Source organism: Drosophila subpulchrella, unplaced genomic scaffold (assembly GCF_014743375.2).
Source record: "Drosophila subpulchrella strain 33 F10 #4 breed RU33 unplaced genomic scaffold, RU_Dsub_v1.1 Primary Assembly Seq34, whole genome shotgun sequence".
Lineage (NCBI taxonomy): Eukaryota > Metazoa > Arthropoda > Insecta > Diptera > Drosophilidae > Drosophila > Drosophila subpulchrella.
The window spans coordinates 1,261,604-1,289,127 of record NW_023665571.1 but is presented as its reverse complement, the minus strand read 5'-3'; positions in this window follow the sequence as shown (position 1 = coordinate 1,289,127).

The following is a 27,524-nucleotide window of genomic DNA, read 5'->3' as shown; positions in this document are numbered from 1 at the left end:
ACGACAACAAGAATTTTCTTTGGGAAATATCCCACGATTTAAAAATTTCAAAATACTTATCTCTCAAATTATACCCAGCAGATCAAAAAGAGGCATTAATGAAATAGGCACCATTTGGAAATGGATAGCGGGAACACCAGATCATGATGATTTCATAACGGTCCAAAATAAAATCGATGATTTAATACAAAATAATAACGATCAATTCGTTATTAATTCTAAAATATTTAAAGAGATAAAATCTTTATCTGAACAATTCAAAACAGCCTTTAAAGATCAAGAAATTCCACTTAGAAAATATCGTCTGCGCTTGCTTACTTACGATCTTATGAATTTAATGGACACAATTACACTCGCCAAAATTGATGTATTTAATACTAAAATTCTAAACAATGATGATATACAAGAAATTTATAAGCACGAAGATAGACCTGTAGTTATAACAGACCTTTTAGATATATCTGAATTTAAAATCGCTTTGCATCAAGATCTTTTTATAATTTACATAAAATACCCTATTATTACCGATCGTTGTGACGTTTACAATTCAAGATCCATTTCACATAATGATGGAAAATTATTAATTGATAATCACGTCGCAAAATGTAGAAATAAGTACTATGTAATGTCTAATTTTAAGACGGAAATATTTAATAATTATTGCACACTTAACTCAGAAGGCTCTTGTTTCACTAGATTACTAAATGGAGAAAAATCCTTTTGTAACAAAATCCGAGAAAGAAATAAAAATGTAGATGTAATCCAAGATGGAGCCATTTTTCTAAATGGAGAAAATACAGTTAATGACACTCATTTAAATGGGTCATATTTATTAACTTTTAATGGCACCACTAAAATTAATAATATTTCCTACACCAATGTAGACAATAAGATATTGGAATACATCACAGCTCGAAAATATACAGATTTTTTAGTATCCGAATATATTATATCTAATGATTCGGAACTCACATTCGATAATATTAACATACTTTATCCATTTATTCAAATTAAACAAACTCAAATACCAGTTACGTTAATATTAATCATATTCACATTTATATATTTAATTATTATGATTATAATCAAATTCAGAAAATTTTTAATATTCAAACCATGGCAAATTCATATAGAAATTGAACCAGAAAACAATATTTCCGATAATGAAATAAATAATATACCCGACAATGAAAATACCCTAGAAGAAAATATCATTGTCGAATTAACCCATCAATTACATTCAATATACCCATCAGTTCCAATGAATCGGGACGATTCAATTTAGAATGGGGGGAGTTATATGACACATTATTTAGGGGCTCTTACCCAATTTATAAACAACTTTGAGCCGAGAGCTAATTTCCAAATAACTCTGACAGACCCGAGATAAGTCCGTGGTCAGCTATTTCTGTCAACCAGGCCTCCGAATCATTCCCACCCAGATCAATTTCACGCAGCCCAAATCAAACGGATGCTGTAAACATCCAGTCCGCTTACGTAAACAAAAGATCCCCAAAGCGAGCCCCGAGTCCGCTAACGTAAACAAAAAGATCCCCAAAGCGGTCCCTAAACTCCGCTAATGTAAACACCGATTTCCGGCCAAGATTGGACTTCACATTTAATTGGCAAATTGCATCATCCTATTTTCCGACTCTCTTGAGTCATTCTCTTTATCAATTTTTGGGAATAAATCTCTTAAGCCGAGGTTTGATTATTGATCATTGAACTAGAGATCAGGCAGTCCGTTTTTGAGATCCGAATCGAGCAGTAGTACTAATCGAGTAAAAAGTAAACGAGCAGTGAATAAACTAAGTTCGACCTATGGAAAAATTGTAATAGTGATTAAGTGATTAAAAAATAAAAATAAATTTTTTTAATTAAATCACGAGTGAGAAACTTAATTTGCCTGGCCAGTAGTATCGGGCTGCCAAACGTGCAATTGTCCTCCGGCTACCTACGTGTCCCGCAGACGGTGCGTCGTGGTTTTCCCTCAACACTGTTTCTCGTAGCGACTTTGGGACGCACATCTTCCATGACGCGACGTCTTCACTGCCTGCTCGGTGAGGTATGTTTCTGTACAGTGTCTCACCATCCATAACATAGTCCGGGTACTTCTGCGGTTGGGTCCTTAACTTTTCGCCCATGTCCTTGATCCAGCTGCACCCTCCTGAAGTTATTGTTGCCGATGCCTCTTTTAATCCTCGTAGCGTCTCTGGTAGTGGTTGTCTTGGTAATGCGTCGGCCACCACTTTTAGCTGACCCTTTCTGTATGCTATCTCAAAGTCGTACTGTTGTAGCTCCAGGGCCCATCTGGCGATCCTTCCTGAAGGACTTTCGATGCTGTTGAGCCACTTCAGGGCCTTATGGTCGGTTACTACCTTGAAGTGGTAACCTTCCAGATATGGCCTGAGCTTCCGGATCGCGCAGACGATCGCCAAACACTCCTTCTCCGTTGTTGAATAGTTCTTTTCCGCGCCGTTCAGTGTTCGGCTTGAGTAGAAGATTACTCTTTCGCCCTTTTCGGTGTCCTGGGTCAGTATCGCTCCGATGCCGTAGTCGCTGGCGTCTGTTTGCAGGATGAAAGTTCTACTGAAGTCCGGGCATGCTAGCACTGGATCCGCCACGAGTCTTGCCTTAACTTCCTCAAACGCCATCTGGTGCTCTGGTGTCCACTGCCACTTACTGCCTTTGCGCAGCAGGTCGTTCAGCGGTTTGACGATTCTGGAAAAATCTGGTACAAATCGGCGGTACCACGATGCTACTCCTAGGTATTGCCGGAGCTCTTTGACGGTCGATGGCGGTTCTAGAGAGGCGATGGCGGCTACTTTTTCTGGATCTGTGCCTATTCCCTCGCTAGTCACTTGATGTCCCAGGTACAGCAGCTCCTTTTTGAAGAATTGGCATTTTTCTGGACTTAGCCTCAGGTTTGCCTTCTTTAGACGCCGGAACACTTCCCTCAGGTTTCTTTTGTGTTATTCCAGCGTGCGACCGATCACTATTATGTCATCCTGGTAAGCGAATGCGTGAGGTGACATCTCGGGGCCAATTACTTGGTCCAAGACTCGCTGAAACGTTGCCGACGCCGAGTGAAGTTCGAACGGCATTACCCTCCACTGAAACAGACCCTAGCCCGGTACCGTAAACGCCGTATATTGCCTGCTACTCTCTTCCAGTGGGATCTGCCAGTATCCATCCTTCAGGTCCAAACTGCTGATGTACCGCGCTTCCCTTAGTTGATCTAGGATGTAGTTTATGCGGGGCATTGGGTAGGCATCCTTCACTGACTTCGCGTTGATCTGCCTGAAGTCGACACACAGTCTCCACTTGCCTGTCTTCTTTTTCACCATCACGATGGGGGAGCTGTATGGGCTCTTTGAATGCTCTATGAACCCCATTTGGAGAAGCTCGTCCACCTTTGCGTTGATTTCCTCTTGAATTTTTGGGTTCTTTGGGTAGTATCTCTGCTTGATTGGCTTGTCGTCCTTCATTTTGATCTGGTGTTCTGCCATATTCGATGTTCCCGACATCGTGCTGAAGTCTGCCAGCTCTGTTTCAAGGAACGCGTTGTTCAACGACTGCTACTGATAGCTTCTCCTCGAGCCATCCATTGTGTCGGTTCCTGGCTGGTATTATTATCTCGTGTCCAGCACACCTTATCTCGGTTCCGACTTGTTTCAGGAAGTTCCATCCCAACACTAATGGATCCACTACCCCGGGTAAAATCAACAGGCTCATGGTCACTTGTTTGTTGCCGAATTTGACCTTCACCTCGAGCTGCGCATCAATTCCGCCGCACCTTCCATCTGCCAACCTAACTTGCCGTCTCGTCCTGGTAATCTTTCCTAGAGCAGCAATATTTTCCGCCAATTCTTCGCTAACGAAGCTTGCCGTTGCTCCGGTGTCGATTGTGGCTTTGTAGCTTTTCCCACCAATCATCACAGCTGCGGACAACTGCTGCTCCTCCTCGTTTAGCTTGCCCGTTAGTTTGGAGAGGTGGCAATGTGCGATCCCCGCTCGCCTCTCTGCGGCTGAGATCGCTGGCCATTTCTCGATCGTTGGCAGCAATCGACGCTCCTAACACCCACCTTGCCGCATATCCAGCAAAACAGCAGCCGCTGGTTTCGACATCCTCTAGCCCAGTGTCCGTTCCCACCGCATTTCCGACAGGCCTCCTGCGGGTCTTTGATATGGGTGGCATCTTGTGGCTTCTGTGTGTTCCTTGGCGGCCTCCACAAGGTATTGTTTGGCCGTCTCTGTTGCTGTGGGAGTGGTGCCCAATGGCCTCCGCGTGGTGCGTCTGTTGCCTGCTGTCATCTGGCTTGGTGTGGTGGTGACCATTGGTCGTTTCCTCGTGTGTCCTGGTTATCTGTCTCCTCGCATCTTCTGCATGTCACCTGTGTTGGTGACGCCGACTTGGTCCTTGAGAACTTGTTCTCCTGTGCGAAAACTTCCCGTTCCTTTTCAAGTTCTTCGTACTCATCGGCTAGGATCATTAGCGTGTCCAGGTCCGACACTTTGTATGCTCTTAAGAACATCCGTAGGCTTGGGGTGCAGTTCTCTTTAATGACCCTTAACGTCTCTTTCGTAGAATAGTTAGGTGGCCTCATGTAGTCCTTGAACGACTCGCCGAAGCCTTGCTTCCTTTGCCGGACCTGGTCCGCCAGCCCGGTGAAGAAATCTCTTGGCAGGAAATATGTGTGGAAGCTTTCAATGAATTCTGCCAAGTTCTCCATTGCTTATTGTTGGCGATGAACCATTTCAAAGCCCTTCCTTTAGCAACTCCGGCATCGCTCGAGGGATCATATCAAGCTCCAAACCGTACGTGTTGGCGGACCATTCTACCTGCTCCAGGAACTCGAATGGTTTTTCCGCCCCGTCGAACCTGAACGACCATTCGCGGACCTGTTTAGCGACCTTTGCATAGTCCAACTGGCTTGGTCTCGGGGTCAGCGCTGCTGTTTTCTTTTCTTGGCTTGATTCTCTCCTGTGGGCCTCTTTTTGCATGTTGTCAATGCTCAGGCTTGCCACCAGGTTGTCCCCTTCAGCGTTCGTTAACGTAATGGTTGGGCCGGCTCTGTCGTGGTATGTCGCCTCCAGCTCGGCCCAGATGTCGACGAGTTGTGGATCGTTCTCTGTTTCGGAGTAGTATTCCGATAGTGCCTTCCTCATGTCGTCTAGCCTGCCCTCCAGGGCGACATTGAGCCTCTGTGCGACATGGGCGAAGTCCTCCTTCTTGAGGCGGTAAATCCACTTCTTTCCCATTTTTATTGTGCTGTTCTCACTGTCGGACCCCACGTTGGGCGCCAGATGTAACGAACTAATTTTTTTGTCTGCTCGCTACGAGATTCGTGCGGCTAGCTCTGAAGATTGTGTGTTCGTCCCACCAAATTTATATGACGTGATTGCCCGTAGATCAGTGAGAAAACAAAGTGCTCTAATGGCAACAGTGGGATTTATTCTCGTGGTACTAGTACAGCGGTTGGGTGGCTGGGCTGGCTTCTGTGTCTCCTTGCTCTGGTTCCGCCGGCTGCTGGTGCTCCTCTTTCTTGCTTGTCGACGCGTTGACTCGGCTTCTGCTTGGCGCCTGGGTCTCGGGACGCTCGTAGTGGCCGCCTCTGCTTGCTTGCCGACGCGCTGCCTCGGGGTCGCTTGTTGCGCCTTAGACTCGCAGAGAGTTCGGCCTTGTGGGCTTAGGGAAGCGTCACCGTTCTCAGACTAGGGTGAACAAGCCTTGCTCTCCAGGCCGACGCCTTTCGAGGCAATACCTGTCCCTTGCTCTGTCCCGGACGGTCCCGCTAGGTTCTTGCTCAGATCGCGCTGACAGTCAAGGCTGCCGCCAGGAAGCTGCCTAGCAGTTCGCTTTGCTTTACGCCCAGCGCAGACGAACGTTCCACCCGGCTTCACCCTAATTCTATACGTCCGCGACGCACCTGCGCTCCCCAATGAGCTCTGCGCGGCGATGGTAACGTGGCTGCCGGAAATGTCTGCTGGCGTCGCTGCCGATGTCCTCTGCGCTGTCTCCTGGTCCAAAGTTCGCGGTACGTTAACTGATCTTGAAGGTTTGACTCCTCGTGATCGACTGATCCAGCTGCCAGCGCTCTGCGGCCTTATATAGGGCCTCCGGGAACCGTTATTTCCCTTTTGCGCACGCCCCGCTGGATCTCTCCACTCCGGGTCCAAAGTCCGTGCCTCGTGGTTGACCCACTTGTCCTTCACGTACGGCTTCCAATCGATGCTCCGCCCACTGCCGCCGTCCCGCTGATTCCGGTGATGCTTGTGGCACTCCTGTCTGCCGCTCCACAGCCGAGATGTGGCACTTCTTCTCCCGGTCCAAGGTTCACGGGAGAGTCCAAAGTCCGGTGGAGTTCCGTTATCCGCTTTTGCACACTTGCTCTGCCGAAGTCTCCATTCTCTATCGATCTCCATCCTTGGTCTCCAAACTCTCTCGCTCTCCAACATTGGTCTCCAAACTCTCTCGATCTCCATCCTTGGTCTCCAAACTCTCTCGCTCTCCATCCAAGTCTCCAAACTCTCCTCGCCGCGCCGTTACTACGCGAATTCGCCGCGTATCTGGTAAGCGGCCGGCCATCTGCTGCTGCTTCTATTTGTGGGGAGTTATTCAACTCCTCACATTCCCCCCTTACTTCGGGAAACATTTAAAACTTGTTCCTACTCTCCGGCGTTTCCTTGCTTATCCTAGCCTTCGAGTCCTTGTGATTCCCGCGGCGCTCCCTCGTTGCTCCCTCGACGCTCTTAACTCCGTTGAGTTTCCACAGCGTTGGTCATCCTCCTCGTAGCAACTTGAATCTCCCGCGCCGATATTCTCCCTGGCTCCACTGGGACATCGATACTCATGGGCTATCGATCCCCAGCTCGCTGCTCATTGCTGCGTTCCACTCCTTTTATTGGTTCCTCCGCCTGGTCACACCATTCGTGCGTGATCGATGTTCATTCGCATATCGTTATCGACGGTGCGGCGTTGCCACCTGCTCGTTGCGATATTTCCACCTTTGGCCGATATTACCATTTTCGTGTACCCATCGATCGCACTATCGTCTAGTGCCAATCGATCGCCTATCGAGGCGCCCCCTTCCCTGGCTCGTGGTGATTTTGCAACTTTTGATCTGCCCGCACAGCTTCTGGCTGATCTGTCTTTTCCATTTTATCTTCTCAGCTCCTTCCAGCCTATGCTGTTCGTTGCCTTCAACCCCCAGCGGCCTTGAATAACGTTTGGCCTTCGTTTGCAGCATAGCTTTTCTGCCCGTGGTGAGTTGCACTTTTGGTTGAACCGGCATTTACTTTTCTTTCCTTTCAGGGTTTGTTCGTGGTTTTTTTTTTTGTTAACTGTTGGTGCGATGCTGTCTGTCTTTTGTTACCAGCTGGCTACGGTGTAGATCTGATTCTGCACCGTCCTCCCCCTTTCCTCGGGCAACAACTAGACGGGTTCGTCCGACGCCTTCCGTAAAGAATCTCCGGATGCTACGGTGTTTGCCTGGACTGCGCGCCTTGTGTTGCTTGTCTCCCTCCGCTCATACTCTCTTCTACGTGGCGTAAATGGTTGACTCTGGCTCGCGCCCGACGCTGAAACCTGTTGCCTTGGCCTGGCGTTATCGCGGATGACTCTGGCAACTGCCCGACGCTGAATCCTGTTGCCTTGCGGTTGGGATCACCAACCATCCTTATCCACGTCCTTGTAACCTATCCTTATGGTTGACCTTTCTGCGTGGCGTTTGGATGACTCTTGCTTCGGCCTGACGCATAATCCTTTGGCCTCGCAGTCTGGATTAACGAGAAATCCTTATCCATGTCCTTGTGCTATCCTGATTGTCCTTTCCGTGTGGCGTATGGATGATTCTCGCTTCGGCCTGACGCCTAATCTTGTCGCCTCGTACCTGTTGTTAGACATCTGACGTTTCTGCTGTCTGCTCGTTTTGTTGTTGCTTGAGCTCGCCAACGTGAACCGTCCTTTCTTTTTTCGACTGTGTTTGGCGAATTTTGCAGATCACTGGAGAGATGAAATCTACCACCTGGTAAGGGCCATCGTACCTCGGGGCTAGTTTTGCAGCGATTCCTTCAGCCGCTTTGGACAGGTGATGTTCCTTGGCCCACACTATGTCGCCCACCGCTGGTGACCATTGCCTCCTTCTCATATTGTAGTGTCTGGCTTGGTCCTGGGACGACTTTTCCATATTTCGCCGCACGATCTCGAATACCTCTCTTAGTTTGTTGGCCTTTTCCTCAGGGGTCTCCGCAGCTCATCCAGTTCCTAGGGTTTCCTTGTCATATAGGCTGTTGGGTAGACGTGGTTCCCTTCCCTGGGTAAGAAACGCCGGTGTATGGCCGGTGGATTCCGATGTGCTCGTGTTTACTGCTAGCATAATCTCCGGCCACTTATCGTCCCAGTTTCTCTGGTCCTGCCCTGCGAACTGCGCAATCATGGTCTTGACCGTTCTGTTTGCTCGTTCGGTCGGATTCTCTTGTGGTGTGTAAGGCGCGGTGAATTGTTGACTGATACCCATCTCAGCCAGAAAATTTTTAAATATCCGTTATGACCACCTTCGGGACCCCGTACCTTGCGATTATGCGCTCCCTAAACGCCTTCTTGAGCGACTATGCTGTCGCACTGCGTAGGGTGGTGCCCCGTTCCGTCCATTTCGAAAACCTGTCAATCATGACCAGCAGCATTTGGTTCCCGTGCCTAGATCCTGGTAGGGGTCCAACGAAGTCTGCACATACCGTGGCCCATGGTTCCTCCGGCACTTGGGTCAACATCTTCCCGGCCGCCTGCATCTGATTGGGCTTAAACCGCATGCAAACCTCGCATTTTCGTACGTGGGCTCGCGCGTCTCTATGCATGCCTGGCCAGTAGTATCGGGCTGCCAACCGTGCAATTGTCCTCCGGCTTCCTACGTGTCCCGCAGACGGTGCGTCGTGGTTTTCCCTCAACACTGTTTCTCGTAGCGACTTTGGGACGCACATCTTCCATGACGCGGCGTCTTCACTGCCTGCTCGGTGAGGTATGTTTCTGTACAGTGTCTCACCATCCATAACATAGTCCGGGTACTTCTGCGGTTGGGTCCTTAACTTTTCGCCCATGTCCTTGATCCAGCTGCACCCTCCTGAAGTTATTGTTGCCGATGCCTCTTTTAATCCTCGTAGCGTCTCTGGTAGTGGTTGTCTTTATAATGCGTCGGCCACCACGTTTAGCTGACCCTTTCTGTATGCTATCTCAAAGTCGTACTGTTGTAGCTCCAGGGCCCATCTGGCGATCCTTCCTGAAGGACTTTCGATGCTGTTGAGCCACTTCAGGGCCATATGGTCGGTTACTACTTTAAAGTGGTAACCTTCCAGATATGGCCTGAGCTTCCGGATCGCGCAGACGATCGCCAAACACTCCTTCTCCGTTGTTGAATAGTTCTTTTCCGCGCCGTTCAGTGTTCGGCTTGAGTAGGAGATTACTCTTTCGCCCTTTTCGGTGTCCTGGGTCAGTATCGCTTCGATGCCGTAGTCGCTGGCGTCTGTTTGCAGTATGAAAGTTCTACTGAAGTCCGGGCATGCTATCACTGGATCCGCCACGAGTCTTGCCTTAACTTAAAGCCATCTGGTGCTCTGGTGTCCACTCCCACTTACTGCCTTTACGCAGAAGGTCGTTCAGGGGTTTGACGATTCTGGAAAAATCTGTTACAAATATATTCTTGATCAGGACCACTAGCCGAGTCGATCTAGCCATGTCCGTCTGTCCGTCTGTCTGTCCGGATGAACGCTGAGATCGGAAACTTTAGAGCTAGGCTATTGAGATTTGGCGTTCATATTCCTGACCTTCTTACGCAGCGCAAGTTTGTTTCAGTAGAGTGCCACGCCCACTCTAACGCCCACAAACCGCCCACAAACTTCAAAAAATCGTTAGTATGAACGCGGATATCTCGGAAATTATCAAAGATAGAGTATTGGGATTTCAGATTTAAATTCCGTAGCCTTGTACGCAGCGCAAGTTTGTTCTGCGAATATGCCACGCCCACTAGAACGGCCACAAACCGCCCAAGCCTGTGGCGCCCACAATTTTTATGCTAGATAAAAAATTTTAACTGAAATGTATTGGTCTCGACAATACCTATCGATTGATCCAAAAAAAATGTTGCCACGCCCACTCTAACGCCCATAACGCTTAAATCTGCCTACCGCCGGTAGGTGGCGCATTTCAATTTCGCTTTGCTGCTTGCATATCTCCATTTCCCTGTGATCCCTTTAGCTGAGTAACGGGTATCTGATAGTCGAAATATTCGACTATAGCGTTCTTCCTTGTTTTTTGTCTGCTCGCTACGAGATTCGTGCGGCTAGCTCAGAAGATTGTGTGTTCGTCCCACCAAATTTATATGACGTGATTGCCCGTAGATCAGTGAGAAAACAAAGGGTTCTAATGGCAACAGTGGGACTTATTCTCGTGGTACTAGTACAGCGGGTGGGTGGCTGGGCTGGCTTCTGTATCTGCTTGCTCTGGTTCCGCCGGCTGCTGGTGCTCCTATTTCTTGCTTGTCGACGCGTTGACTCGGCTTCTGCTTGGCTCCCAAGTCTCGGGACGCTCGTAGTGGCCGCCTCTGCTTGCTTGCCGACGCGCTGCCTCGGGGTCGCTTGTTGCGCCTTAGACTCGCAGAGAGTTCGGCCTTGTGGGCTTAAGGAAGCGTCACCGTTCTCAGACTAGGGTGAACAAGCCTTGCTCTCCAGGCCGACGCCTTTTGAGGCAATACCTGTCCCTTGCTCTGTCCCGGACGGTCCCGCTAGGTTCTTGCTCAGATCGCGCTGACAGTCAAGGCTGCCGCCAGGAAGCTGCCTAGCAGTTCACTTTGCTTTACGCCCAGCGCAGACGAACGTTCCACCCGGCTTCACCCTAATGCTTGACGTCCGCGACGCACCTGCGCTCCCCAATGAGCTCCGCGCAGCGATGGTAACGTGGCTGCCGGAAATGTCTGCTGGCGTCGCTGCTCTGCCCGCGAAGTCTCCATTCTCTCTCGATCTCCATTCTTGGTCTCCAAACTCTATCGCTCTTCATCCAAGTCTCCAAACTCTCCTCGCCGAGCCGTTACTACGCGAATTCGCCGCGTATCTGGTAAGCGGCCGGCCATTTGCTGCTGCTTCTATTTGTGGGGAGTTATTTAACTCCTCACAGTGGCTCTATAAGGGTTCTATCGGCCTACTTTGCCTTTGAAAAGGAAAACCCCCCAGATGCGCTGGTCAGAGGACTAGCAGAGGAATGCGAAAAGCTCAAGAATGGATTGGTAATAGGCTGTGACGCCAACGCCCATCACACCCAGTGGGGTTGCCCAAACAACAACGACAGAGGTGAGTCTCTTTTTGATTTTATTCTAAATTCGAACCTATTCTTATGCAACAGGGGCAATGTCCCTACATTCATAACTAAAGCTTGCCAAACGATCATAGATCTAACTTTGGTATCAGATTCACTCGTAGGCGCAGTCAAAAACTGTGCAGTCTCTGACGAGCATTCCTTTTCGGACTATAGATTCATAGAAACATAGAAACAAAGAAGTTCTGACAAATATCCTCCCCATGGAACCGTCAGAAAGCATCACAAACCCACAGACGCTGGACGAAACGGTATACAAATTTACAGAGGCATGCAACACTGCCTTCGAAGTGGCATGCCCCACAGAGAAACCAAAGGGAAGGAAAAAACCCCCCTGGTGGACCCAACAACTATCAGTCCTCAGAACCAACTGCAGATGCCTGTTTAACAGAGCAAAGGCGGGAAATGAGGACACTAATTGGCTGAACTACAAGTATGAACTAGCCTCTTACAAAAAGGCCATTAGAAGTGCAAAACGAACGGCATGTCAGACCTTCTGCTTTGACATAGAAAAAACAACTGATGCCGCAAGGTTCAGAAAAATACTCTCTAAGACAGCCGCGCCCTTGGGCTATCTTCAAAAAGCAAATGGATCATGGTCAGACTCCAGTAAAGAGTCCTTTGACCTGCTCCTAGACGCTCACTTCCCGGGGAGCCAACAAGCTGGTCATCCTCCTGAAAGAGGAGCAGGAGAGGGAATCGAATTAGATCCACTCCTATCAAACCGCAACATGAAATGGTCCATTCACAGTTTCAAACCATACAAATCGCCGGGACCAGACGGGATAACACCGGCTCACATCCAACAAGAAGGACAGATAGCCATAAACTGGTTGAAAAAAATCTTCCAAGCTCCTGGCGGTAGTAGAACTACCAACAGCATGGCAAGAAACAAAGGTGGTATTCATTCACAAAGCAGGGAAGGCCACTCACACCACAGCAAAGGATTTTAGGCCAATAAGCCTAGCATCATTCCTGCTTAAGAGCTTTGAAAGAATTATAAGCCTACACATAAGGGCCACCATAGACCTGACACAAATTTCAGAAGCACAGCACGCTTACACCAAAGGTAAGTCAACCGAATCGGCGCTACACTTGGTGGTAAGCAGCATCGAGAAATCACTCAGCATCAAGGAATACACACTGATCGCCTTCCTGGATATAGAGGGAGCCTCCAAAAATGTGGTCCCCACTGCTATAACAGAATCTCTCACAGAACTAGGGGCTGAGCCGCCAATGGTGAGGCTAATCCATAAATTGCTGATAAGCAGAATGGTCACAGCCACACTAGGGACCTCAACCCAGACTAGACTAGTGAATAGAGGCACCCGCAAGGAGGTGTACTATCACCCCTCTTGTGGAATATCGCAGTAAGTAAACTACTGCGGATTCTGGAAGGAACAGGTTGTAAGGTCGTGGCATACGCAGACGACGTCGCCATCATCTTTAAACTTAATATACAATCGGAATGGACGATAGCGAACGGACTTGGGGTAAGTCCTTCGAAAACAGAACTTGTTCTATTTACAAATAGGTACAAAATTCCACAACTTAACCCACCCATTCTAAACAATTGTAATCTCTCTTTTAGCGATCACGCCAGGTACTTGGGGTTAGTACTAGATAAGCGCCTCAAATGGGGCCTAAACAACCAAGAGAGAACCAAAAAAGCGACCATTGCACCTTACTCCTGTAAAAAAGCAATTGGGCTAAGATGGGGCATGTCCCCAAGAATAGTCAACTGGATATACACAGCGGTAGTCAAGCCAATCCTACTGTACGGAGTGGCTCTGTGGTGGACCGCCTTGCACAAACAATGCATACTGACTCCTCTAAACAAAGTACAGCGAATGGCGGCTTTGTGTATTAGTGGAGCCCTTCGAACCACCCCGAATGAAGCGCTAAATGCGATCTTGAACCTCCCTAGCCTGGACTTAGCAGGCATGGAAAGGGCCAAATCGGCAGCTATTCGACTGAGGGACACAGGGCAGTGGAAAGCCCAATTTTATGGCCATGCTAAAATTCTCCGGAATGATAAATCGATACCGAAGATCACGGATCTATGCAAATCCATTGAATATAGTCACACACCCTTTGAGGCCCTGATTCCTGATAGAGAGGAATGGGAACAGGGCCGACCGGGCACGACGGTCTGTTTCTATACAGATGGCTTCAAATTAGTAGGACACGTTGGTGGAGGTGTATACTCCGAACAATTAGATATCAGGAAGTCATTCCGGCTCCCGGACTACTGTAGCGTCTTTCAGGCGGAGGTCCACGCAAAGAAGCACTAACCTGTTTAGGGAACTTTAGCCTCCACCAACACCAACTCCCGTACAATAGCAGACAGTCGCAGATCTCTCCACGAGATGGCAAATCCGTTTACTATCAGCACAATATGGGTTCCGGGTCACCGGGACATCGTAGGCAACTGCATAGCGGACGAATTAGCCAGGGAGGGCACCACCGAGCCTCTCCTCCCAGGAGAGGAGAATGTTGGTATGCCCATGGCTACTTGCAAGCTAAATATAAAAAACTACTTTAACACACTAGCCAACACCCATTGGCAAAACGCACCACAGTGTCGCATCTCTCACCAGACATGGCCTGTGATAAACAACAAAAAAACCTCGGAGTTACTCAAACTCAGCCGCACATAATGTGGCATGTTGATTCGAGCTCTTTCAGGCCACTGGCTTGTTGGCGCACATGCCGGCAGGCTAAAAGCCCCGCAAAATGATTTCTGCAGAAGCTTTAGGGATGAGGAAGAAGAGGAAACGGTAGAACACCTTCTCTGATTCTGCCCAGCCCTATGCAGACTCAGACTGAAACACTTAAGAAGCCCCTTCTTCGACGATCTTACCGAAATATCGGAGATTGATCTGAAAAACATAAGTGCCTCTTCAAGAAGAAGAAGACTCTTTCAGCGAACGGTCGTGTTTTTGTCTTGCGCTCCGAATTTTTGTTCTTTTTGTCCATAAACCATCGGGGTTTAATTCATATTTTCATACGTCTATATAACTTTTTATGTCCCTAACAACATCCGTTCGCTTCGCGAGTGCATAGTGATTGTTTTGTGTTTAAATTAACAAAATTAGTTTGCACGTCTAATCCCTGTGCAGTGTTTGTTGTTATTGTTTTTTTCTAATTGCCTTCTTCTTTTCTTCCAAACGCTGTTTGGAGCGGTAAGTGTCTAAACGGTAGTTACCCGCTCTCCCGCACTCCCGCTTATAACTTTGTTTTTGGAACATCTAAAACTTACGCTCCCCCAGCTTACTTACTCCCGCTCATTCTCTCCCGCTCTCTAACTCTCTCTTTTACTTGCGTAGCTTTATTCTCTTGGCACTGTGGTTCGGAATATCGCGATAATGGCTGTCTGCAATTTAAAGAAATGCAAGTCGTTGATTTCGGCTGGACAACAGAGCATTCCGTGCCATTCGTGTGAGAATATTTTTCATGCAAAATGCCTTGGCTATTCGGGCCTGGTACGCGATGCAATCGACATGAGAAGTGGCTTGCGCTACTATTGTGATGAATGCATTGCTTATGAAACCCAGGCACTCTCTATAAGGCGGCTTACAAAAAGCACTGTTACGGAATTAATTAACAGCCGTAAAAATACGGATCTGCTTGTGGCGCTTGAGTCGCAGCTCACTAGCCGTATGCTATCTGAGCCCGATTCTCCTAAGCGTAAAAAGATCGCGGTCGATAGACAACCCACGGTAGCCGCTAGTGTAACTCTCTCTGGCGATCCGGGGTCTGCAGCACAGCAGTCGATCTCAGCCGCCGCACAAATGGTACTGAGATCGAAAGCTAAAAAAGATTCGGTTTCCGAATGCAAAGGACGCGAGATTTTGCCGCATGAGACGCCCGAAAAATCTGCTATAAACAATACTTTAATAATTCCAACGCCGCATGTTGACTTAACGTCCGGAGTACCGAATGAAACTGGTAGTGCAGCCGTAAATGCCGTAGTACCAAAACCTGTCACATGTGTGGTACCTAAAACAGTCACCTGTGTACCGCAGCGGAAACAAATTTTTGTTTCTCGGCTAAGTCCTGACCTTTCATCCCTGGACATTACGGCCTATATCCGTAACAAAGTTCAGATTGATGATCTAAAGGTTAAACGATTTAATTTTCCATATGCTAGGGAAGTATCATCTTTTAAGATCGGTGTTCCCTGTGCTCATTTTGCAACTATGTGCTCAGCCAATTTTTGGCCTGTTGGCATTTTTGTTAAAGAGTACGAAGCTAAAAAAAAGAAAATTCGTTCAAAGGAAGTTGGAAATCCCTTTAAAGAGCCATCCCCATCTACATCCTCATCTATCTCAAAAAACTAGATTCTTTTCTTCAGCTTTATTATCAGAATACAAGAGGTTTACAAAGTAAGTTGACCAAATTGTATACTGATAGTTTTTCCTTGTCTTCCCATGTTATTGTCTTTACTGAAACCTGGTTAAAACCGGAAGTTCTAAGTTCCGAAGTTTTTCCAAGTAAGTACACAACTTACAGGCTTGATCGTCCGTCCCGACGTGGAGGTGGAGTTTTAATTGCAGTTGACTCAGAATTAACGTCTGAAGTAATAACGTCCGACGAAATAAATGACATTGAATTTCTGTGTATAAAACTATCCCTTCCGGGTACTTCTATATACATAACATGTTCATATATTCCGCCATCTTCGGAATTCCCGACATATGCGAATCATCTGTCCGCTATCCAGTTTATTTCAAGTAAACTATCAGATAGGGATCAGTTAATAGTTTTAGGTGACTTTAATATACCTAGGGCGACATGGTCCACCGTCGAAACCTCAAATATATTGTTACCTTCAACGCAGCATGATTTTCTTGACGGTTTGCTTGATATTTCATTGTCTCAAGTAAATCATGTATTAAATTTCTTAGGACGATTACTGGATCTATGCTTTGTTTCCAGTCCAGATTGTGTCTGCATAGCTAGAACCTCTGCAATTACTTTACCAGAAGACCCTTATCACCCAACGCTAGAGCTGACTATTGACACGGGTACAAAAGTGTATGAAGTATCTGAAAAAATAGCTAGACGCATCCCCTGCTTTCGTAGAGCGAACTTTGCACTCATTAATAGCCTTATAGCTTGCTCGGATTGGTCCAATCTGTACTTAAGTACTAATATAAATGAAGCGGTTAATATATTTTATAACATATTAAACGAAATTTTTGATACATGCGTTCCTACGTATTATCCTAAAATTTCAAACCAACCTCCGTGGTTTAACAAAGAGCTGGCACGACTTAAAAATGTAAAGTCTAGACTCTACAAAAAGTTTAGAGCTTCAGGTTCACAAGCTGCCTTTTCCCGATACTTAAGTGCTCGGTCTGATTTCACCGTGCTTAACGCCCAGTGTTATAAAAACTATTTAGCTCGTTGCAAGACCCAGTTTACACTGGATCCAAAACAGTTTTATAATTTTGTTAACACAAAGCGTAAATCTTCTAGTTACCCATCATCACTTAAATTTGAAAATTCGGCTGCTAGCACTGATCAAGCCATAGCCGATCTTTTTGCACAGTTTTTTCAAACCACCTATTCAACATCAAGTCCTCCAGATCAGTCTTACCCATATGTCATTCCTAAATCAAACTTTATTTGTTGTCCTGTTATAAGTAAAAGCTCACTTCTTTTAGATTTGCAAAGGGTCAAACCAGTCTACTCTCCGGGTCCTGACGGAGTCCCTGGATGTGTGCTTAGGTATTGCGCTGAGACTTTGTGTAGACCATTGCACAAACTGTTTACTTTGTCTTTAGAAACATCCGATTTCCCACACAGATGGAAGGAATCGTTTGTTATCCCGCTTCATAAAAAAGGGAGTAAATTGAACGCATGTAATTACAGAGGTATTTCAAAGCTATCAGCAATACCGAAGCTCTTTGAGAACATTATTACGCCTCATTTACAACACAGTTGTAGGTCCCTTATTTCCTCTTGTCAACACGGATTTATAAAACGTAGGTCGACGACAACCAACCTTTTGGAGTTTACTTCATTTGTTATAGGAGGTTTTAGAAAGAATCGTCAGACTGATGTGGTCTACACTGATTTTAGTAAGGCGTTTGATTCTGTAAATCACCCGATTTTAGTCCGGAAATTGGACCTTTTAGGGTTTCCAGGTGATCTTCTTAGGTGGATTTTAAGTTATTTGAATGATAGGACTCAAAGGGTCATTTTTAAAAACTCTTTGTCATCCCTAATCCGAGTTACTTCCGGTGTACCACAAGGAAGTCATCTTGGTCCGCTCCTGTTTACATTATTTATAAATGACCTTCCATTAGTCTTAACGAAGTCACGGGTTCTTATGTACGCAGATGACGTTAAGTTGTGCCTGCAATATAATGACCCCGCACAAAGTTTAGCTTTACAATCGGATCTAAATGCATTTCAAACATGGTGCATGGATAATGAATTGAATTTAAATGGTTCTAAGTGTAAACTAATGACCTTTTTTCGTGTCAGCCCCCACTACTCAACGTATACTTTGAGTGGTTGTGCGTTAGATAGGATAACGCATGCTGACGACCTTGGAGTCTACATGGATCCTAGACTTAAATTTTCCGATCACATTACTACTATGGTAAATAAAGCCAGGGGCGTGCTTGCATTTATCAAAAGGTGGTCGAAGGAATTCGATGATCCCTATGTCACAAAGACCTTGTTTATTTCATTAGTCCGACCAATTCTTGAGTACTGCGCTCCTGTTTGGAGTCCCCAATATGGGGTGCATATAGACCGGATTGAGTCTGTGCAAAAAAACTTCTTAATATTTGCCTTACGGAGACTTAACTGGGATACAAGCCTAATACTACCATCCTACTCTAGTAGACTACTTCTAATTAACTTACCATCGTTAGCTAACCGTAGAACTATGCTTGGTATTACGTTTATTAGAAATCTTATTCATGGTGATGTAGAGAGTCCCGAGTTACTGGGTCGCCTGCATTTTAATGTGCCAAATAGATTCACTAGAAACTATATTCCATTAGTATTAAATCACTGTATCTCTAATTACGCAATGCATGAACCTTTTAGAGTACTTTGCAATGATTATAATAGACTATATCATCTAATATCTACTACTGACTCACTTCCTATCTTTAAATCAATAATACTATCCTCCCTAGTAACTAATTAGTTTTACTTGATGTATTTTGTCTATTCGTGTATTGACCTGTATTTTTAATTGTCTATTGTTACATTGTCCTTTTCTTTGTCCGCGATTATGTTTACTCGCCCAAAACGGTAATGGGCTCCGCGCGTAACAAGCTTTGCTTGGTGTCGTAGGGCCACTTGTTTGTACTGACCATAGTGCATCAACGTCCAAGAGTATTAAATCTTCCGGATGGAAGACATGTTGATCAGCTTAACACAGGCTGAAACTACTAGAAACGGGACCCTAGAGAAGAAAAAAAAAAAAACGAGATCATGCGGTATCACAATGGACCCATGAGGTCTAAGTGTGTCGGACTATAGTCCGACAGCCGCCCTAACCTAACCTAATCTAACCTTCCACCGTCAAATCCTTGTCAAGGAACACCTGACTTCCACGCAATTTATGCCCATTCTTCAAAATATTCTCCGCTTCTTCTTCGGATTCACATTCCACTAGATCTATTATTTTACCATCCCGCTCATTTAGCTTTCTCACATCGGAAACACTTGAACCCCTTAATTGTAGTTTCTCTTCAATCAGAGTTTTGACAGCCAATTTGCAGGTTTTATCCACCTTCAGTCCTTTTACAGCTACATATTTTTTCTTTTGTTGTTCTAGCAACATATTTATGGTTCGCTTATCAGCTATAAGAGCTAGGCTACTGAGATTTGGCTTGCAGATTCCTGAGCTTCTTACGCAGCGCAAGTTTGTTTCAGTAGAGTCCCATGCCCACTCCAACGCCCACAAGCCGCCCACAAACTTCAAAAAATCGTAAATTTGAACGTGGATATCTCGGAAACTATCATGGATAGAGAATTGGGATTTTAGATTAAGATTTCGTAGCCTTGCGAATATGCCAGGCCCAATCTAACGCCCACAAACGGCCCAAACCTGTAGCGCCCACAATTTTCATGCTAGATTAAAAAATTTTAACTGAAATGTATTGGTCTCGTCAATATCTATCGATTGACCCAAAAAAAAATTTGCCACGCGCACTCTAACGCCCATAACGATTAAATCTGTCTACCGCCGGTAGGTGGCGCCTTTCAATCTCGCTTTGTTGCTTGCATATCTCCATTTCCCTTTGGTCCCTTTAGCTGAGTAACGGCTATCTAATAGTCGAGGTACTCGACTATAGCGTTCTTCCTTGTTTTACTTTATATCGAGCAGCTTCGATATAGCTGATGTCAGATCCTTCAAGGATGTTCCTCCTGCAATGTTTTGGGACATATTCTCCAACTTCCGCTTTTGTGATGCCTGCACCGGTGATAAGTAGTTATCCTTTTCATCCGAACTCGACATGACTAATAACACCTTTTATTTACCCGCCTAGTAGTATGCTCTATTTTAATAAAAAGGTACCTAGCGCCCTCCAGTGGTGGCCGCTACCCGATAAGTTCAACGTGCTCGTTGAGTGTTAGGCAACTCACTGCGGCTGCGACCAGCTAATGGTTACCACCTCTAGTCTTGTTTATTTCTTCCCACGTCGGTTCAACTCATCCGCGCTTTCCTGCCTTTTCCCGGTTTTTCACAACATTCGCCGAAAAAATGAGTGAAACCCGAGTTTAGCTTTCTGCAAAACAAGCTAATTCTCGTGAGGTACGCTGGTCCACTGCGGATCCTCCGTGTTTTCTGCGGTCAGTAAGCACAGCGTCGACGTTTGGCCGTAAGTTTGTATTTTTTATTGTGTGGGTGTCTTAAGAAGCGGAACTTTTCTCGGAGCCTGATAAACATCTCGACTACACACTTCACTTTTTTTATTTTTATTATAATTGTTATTTAATATTGTAATAAATTGATACGTTACAAAAACAATTGTTTATATGAAGCGTTATGTTCATATATTTATGATATTCTCAACGGAAATAGTTTGTAATTTATTATTTAGATATATAATATTTGGATTCTTTGTAGATCTATTGTGAAATATTTCAGTAATTGATAATAGTTCCCCCTGGTGGATTGTGACCTTGTTGTGGTGTGGGGAATAAGTACGTGATTTTAGTGTATATAAATTTCGGCTTGCCAAAGTTAACTTCCTTTTTATACCCGTTACTCGTAGAGTAAAAGGGTATGCTAGATTCGTCGTACAGTATGTAACAGGCAGAAAGAAGCGTTTCCGACCCCATTAAGTACATATATTCTTGATCAGCATCACTAGCCGAGTCGATCTAGCCATGTCCGTACGTCCGTCTGCCCCTCTGCCCGTCTGTCCGTCTGTCCGTCTGACCGTCTGTCCGTCTGTCTGTCTCTCTGTCTGTCCGGATGAACGCTGAGATCTCGAAAACTATAAGAGCTAGGCTATTGAGATTTGGCGTGCAGATTCCTGAGCTTGCTAGTTTGTTTCAACAGCGTGCCACGCCCACTCTAACGCCCACAAACCGCCCAAAACTGTGGCTCCTACAGTTTTGATGCTAGAATAAAAATTTTAACAGAAATGTATTGTTTTCATCAATACCTATCGATTGACCCAAAAAAAAGTTTGCCACGACCACTTTAACGCCCACAAGCCGCCCACAAACTTCAAAGAATCGCAAATATGAACGTGGATATCTCGGAAACTATCAAAGATAGAGAATTGGGATCTCAGATTTAGATTCCGTAGCCTTGTACGCAGCGCAAGTTGGTTACGCGAATATGCCACGCCCACTCTAACGCCCACAAACCGCCCAAGCCTGTGGTGCCCACAATTTTCATTTAACTGAAATGTATTGGTCTGGTCAATACCTATCGATTGATCCGCGCCCACTCTAACGGCCACAACGCTTAAATCTGCCTACCGCCGGTACTTGGCGTATTTCAATCTCGATTTGCTGCTTGCATATCTCCATTTCCCTTTGGTCCCTTTGGCTGAGTAACGGGTATCTGGTAGTCGAGGTACTCGACTATAGCGATCTTCCTTGTTTTTTTAATTGTAATTTGCTCATTGTTAGGACTCTCTCGTCATTAATTAATGCAATTTCTTTAATATTCTAATTTATTTCCTCAAAATAGTCTCTCAGTTTTAAAGCTATCGGGATGAAACCTTCCCAAAAGTTTTATTTTAATTGCAGGTAGTATTATATTATATATATAATATAATTATATCTTTGGTGTTTTTTAGCATATAATCTCCTAAGTTTGGAAATCACATTTTTTAATTAGTTTTGAATTTCGAATTAAATTTTATCAAAATCAGAAGACTATATCATATAGCTGCCATAGGAACGATCGGAAAATTGGTAGGAAAATAATATGAAACAAATTATAGCTTCGGTGTTTTTTGACATATTATCTTAAACTATTGGGAATAAAATTTTTGGGGTTTTTAAATTTAATATTTATAGCTGCAAGGGAATATAAGCTTCGGCTTGCCGAAGCTAACTTCCTTTCTTGTTTAATTTGTTTTTCCTATTATTCCCATGGGAGCTATAAGATATAGTTGTCCGATCCGGCTGGTTCCGACTTATATACTAGCTGCAAAAGATATAAGACTTTTGGGAAAGTTTCAGCCCGATAGCTTTAAAAATGAGAGACTAGTTTGCGTAGAAACGGACGGACAGACGGACATGGCTAGATCGACTCGTCTAGTCATGCTGATCAAGAATATATATACTGTGAGGAGTTGAATAACTCCCCACAAATAGAAACAGCAGCAGATGGCCGGCCGCTTGCCAGATACGCGGCGAATTCGCGTAGTAACGGCGCGGCGAGGAGAGCGAGAGAGTTTGGAGACAAACGAAGGAGAGCGAGAGAGTTTGGAGACCAATAAAGGAGAGCGAGAGAGTTTGGAGACCAAGGATGGAGATCGAGAGAGAGTGGAGATTTCGCGGGCAAGGCAAGAGTGCCGTGTGCAAAAGCGGGTAACGCGACTCCACCGGACTTTGGACTCTCCCGTGAACTTTGGCACACAGGCGTGCCACAAGCATCACGGAAATCAGCGGGATGGCAGCAGTGGGCGGAGCATCGATTGGAAGCGGTACGGGAACGACAAGTGGGTCATCCAGGAGGCACGGACTTTGGACCCAGAGTGGAGAGATCCAGCGGGCCGTGCGCAAAAGGGAAATAACGGTTCCCGGAGGCCCTATATAAGGCCACAGAGCGCTGGCAGCTGGATCAGTCGATCACAAGGAGTCAAACCGTCAAGATCACTCAGATACCAAAGTGAACAATCAAACAACCAGATAATCTACAAGGGAGCAGCAGCAAGTCGAGTCGCCAGAGAAGCAGCGCCGTGGGAGCCTACAAGGAGCGAGATTGCTACGTCGAGACGTTCGGGATTGGGATACCAGGAATCTCCGAATTGAGACGCAGGTAGCTGAGATCCAGAGGGCATCACACGGCTAGGTCAAGGCGGTCGATTAACCCTGTCCACAAAGTCCTGGCGTTACGCCTGGAAAGAGTATAACAAGCCAGAAGGGAGAGCGGTCGATCGGTAAGGTCTCGAGTGGAATTGTCCAGGAGAGCCCTACGGATTCGACCTGCGAGGTCCCGGAGCGGCGTGCCCGAACCACGAGTATAACAAGCCAGAAGGGAGAGCGGTCGATCGGTGCGGTCTCGAGTGGAATTATCCAGGAGAGCCCTACGGACACGACTTGCGAGGTCCCGGAGCGGCGTGCCCGAACCCCGAGTACCAAAAGCCACACGGAAACGTCCCAGACAAAAAGCAAAAGGGTGAGGCTAGGGTGGAACGTTCGTTTACACTAGGCGTGGAAGCGAAGTAAGGCGCGAGGCAGCTTCCTGGCGTTCCGCCTTGACTGTCCGCGCGGGCTGAGCAGAAACCCCAGTGGGACCATCCGGGACAGAGCAAGGGACAGGCGGCGGTCTGTTCACCCTAGTCTGAGAACGGTGACGCTTCCCTAAGCCCGTACGGCCGATACCCCTCGCGAGTCCGAGTCGTTACCAGCAGTCACCAAGTCACGCGTGAGAAGTGAACAGCGAGCGAGCGTCTTCAGGGAGCTGCGAGGATCTTCAGGGAGCGGCGAGGATCTTCAGGGAGCTGCGAGTATCTTCAGGGAGCTACAGGACTGGAGCACCGAGTCGTCAAGGCGAGAGGTCGTCGAGTCAATTAGGACCGTCGGAAGCACCGAAGGTCACAAGCAACGAGTCAAGGCCAACCAAGCGACTGAGACACTTGTAATAATATACCCGCGGTCACGTTAATATAAATTTGGTGGGACGAATACACAATATACTGAGCTAGCCGCACGAATCTCGTAGCGAGCAGACCATAAAAATCAGTTCGTTACAATACTTTATGGGGTCGGAAACGTCTCCTTCACTGCGTTGCAAACTTCTGACTGAAATCGATATACCCTCTGCAAGGGTATAAAAATTTTATCAAAGTGTTCCATGTCAATTTACTACCATCTATGTTTACCGAAAACAAAATATTAAGGTCTATGATGATGAAGTCGCCCTATTTGATTTAAAATTCTGATATACTTAAGGAATGATTTTCCCAAGAGTGGAAGCTAATATGTCAAAAAACACCAAATTTGTAATTTATTTTACATATTTTAAAAAATGTTTCTTTGATCTTTCCTATGGGAGCTATAGGATATAGATCCGACTTATATAATACCTACAACAGAGATAAGACTTTTGGGAAGGTTTCGTCCTGATATCTTTAAAACTGAGAGACTAGTTTGTGTAGAAACAGACATGGCAAGATCGATTTGTTTTATAATGCAGATTAAAACAAAGAAGAACCCTATAGTCGAGTACCTCGACTACCAGATACCCATTACTCAGCTAAAGGGACCAAAGGGAAATGGTAATTATTTTGTGACTTCTAGAAGATAAAAACCATCGTTCGCGATATAGCATTTGGATCTTAAAAGTGACTCCCGTCGGGAAAAAATATTCCACTTCGGTGGCACTTCTCGAAGTCACTTCGTCGACACTATGTTTAAATACCCCTATAAATCCCCCGAGATTTTGCCAAAGCGAACCTCCCAGTTTTGTGGGTGCCACGTGAGGAAACGCAACAGCCGCCACGGAAAATACACAAAAGCGGATGAGAAGGCTATCGCTTTTAGTTATAAGTAAATTTAGTTGAAAACAAGAATGTTCTCAAATTAAGTATAATGTACTATAATCTTGATCAGTATCACTAGTTGATCTAGCCTTCCGTCTGTCGTCGGTCCTTCTGTCCGTCTATCCGTGTATCCGTGTATCGCTGAAACACGTTAACGGACTGAAAGCCGAAAGCAACCGACGGGACTACGTTGTGTAATTGTACCATGCAGCCAACATACTTCTGCAAGTAACGCATGGAGTTGTTCCTTTATATCGGGTTGCCAATGCCATTAAAGTTTGATGGAATAGCTGAAATTTTAGTGTGATCGATGCATTAATATCTTTGAAGTATACCAGCATTAATATTTCTAATATCTGAGCCTTTTCTGGATTAATCCTATTTTTCTCTGGGACCCCCACAATTACAGCTTTTAATGCGACCCATGCCCTGCGGAACTACATTAATTTTCTAGGCCAGAGAAACCGAAATGGGTTTTAGCTAGTTTCGATAAATACTTTCCGCATGTGAAGTCCAAATTGCGGTTACATTTGGTGACCCCAAAAAATGTTTCACAGTGTTATATAATGCGATTGTAATGATTACACTAGCTTACAAAATATTGTTTTGAAACTGGCCCAAAAAGGATAGGTTGTTCCTGGTGGAATTGTACCCCTAGATCACGAAAAATAAGTGAAAAATTTTTAAAATCGATTTAAAGATTTCTTAAAGAAAATGTTTTTGGAATCTCCTTTATTTTTAGTTATATTTCGAGTTTTGAGAAATATATGAAAAGGCTTTGTATTGTTAGGCCGATGACAAAATTGGGCCTGAAAATAGAATTTCAGTATTGACTATCGTAAGGGGCAGAGGAATACGGAATACCGGAAATATTGTTAAAATTTTTTAAACAAATAAACAGGAAATAATTAGAAAAACTTACCTTTTAAATAAAACTAAACTTATTTTACCATGGATTTTGTCCAAATATGCCTTGTTAGGTTCGTATGGACGGTAACTTCAAAGTGGAGCACGTCTGGATTAAAAAAAGTATTGAGTAATTTGCAGCTTAGTTTAAAAAACTTTTTGTTTCTTATTAAGCGGTTTCATACACTTGTGGGTAGTATCCCCTCGCATCCCTAACTAATGTGGAAATTCAAAAAAATACATGACGCTTCACTAAAATAGTAAAAAGTATTTGCATATCTTGCCCTTTACAAGATTAACATGTGCGAACCGATCGCATCGCACGGCAAGATAAGCGAACAAAGGTAGGCCAGGTAAATGAGAGCGATATTGGGTGGTGAATAATTAATATGGCAGACCAGCTCACAAAATTAACAAATGATAAATGGCAATAATTTGAAAAAGACATGTAAAATGTGTAGTCAAAACCTTTATACAACAATCGGGTTCTAGCCCGAACAAAACTTGTATCGCAAAAAATGATACATTCTAGAATAATCTATTATATACTATAAATCTTAATTTTAAAAAAGTTTAAAATAAGGTAGTAACAAGAAAGGAAGTTAGCTTCGGCAAGCCGAAGCTTATATACCCTTGCAGCAATAATTATTAAGTTTAAAAACACAAAAAATGATATTCCCAATAGTATAAGACAATATGTCAAACAACACCGAAGCTATAATTTGTTTTATATTATTTTCCTACCAATTTTCCGATCGTTCCTATGGCAGCTATATGATATAGTCGTCCGATTTTGATAAAATTAAGTTCGAAACTCAGAACTAATTAAAAAATGTTATTTCCAAGCGTTGGAGGTTATATGTTGAAAAACACCGAAGCTATAATTTGTTTCATATTATTTTTCCACCAATTTTCCGATCGTTCCTATGGCAGCTATATGATATAGTCGTCCAATTTCGATAAAATTTAATCCAAAATTCAAAACTAATTAAAAAATGTTATTTCCAAGCTTAGGAGGTTATATGCTAAAAAACACCAAAGATATTATTTTTTTTCCTATTATTCCTATGGGAGCTATAAGATATAGTTGTCCGATCCGGCTGGTTCCGACTTATATACTACCTGCAAAAGATATAAGACTTTTGGGAAAGTTTCAGCCCGATAGCTTTAAAACTGAGAGACTAGTTTGCGTAGAAACGGACGGACATCGCTCGACTCGTCTAGTCATGCTGATCAAGAATATATATACTTTATGGGGTCGTAAACGTCTCCTTCACTGCGTTGCAAACTTCTGACTGAAATCAATATACCCTCTGCAAGGGTATAAAAAGCAAACTGACAGACCTTTATCATGTGCAGTGCGATTGTCGAGACTCCGGAAAAACGAGCTTCTCGAAGTTAAATTAATTATCTTGTCGCTGAACTAAGGAATTTTAATGCAGACTTATGGCAGGTCAATCGATTGGAAGGACGAAATTAACACATTTCAGTTAAAACTTGTATTGTAAATAAAATTCCTTTGTCTTGGACGGTTTGTGGGCGTGGGAGTGAGAGTGGGTTTTGTTATTTTAGAATTGTTTTGGCTGCAAATTGACCTTCCCGTTTTTTGGGACACTCAACTATTACACTAGTTTAAAGCCAAATGTTGATGAACGCATTACATCCGTTATTTAATTTTGAATCTTATTGTCTTTTGGTATATGAAATACTAACTTTTCCCTTTTAGTATATTTTGGTGCTGCGTCACACTTCAGAGATTTTTTAGGACTTAGTGTTAAGACTACAACGAAAAGAATCGGACACACAAGAAATGTGACAAACTTTAATAATTGAAATACAGTCCACTCAAATTGGAATATAAAACGTTTTTATTCTTCACCATATCTTTGGTGCTTCTAGCCAAATTTAGTTACTGATAAACATGGATCAGTTTAAACCTTTGAAGGCAGCTAGAAGTCGTGCGAAGGCAAGCATTACGCGTTTGCTAACGGCCTCTCAAGATCCACGTGCGGGATCAAAATTGGAGCTTGATGAAACACAAGTTT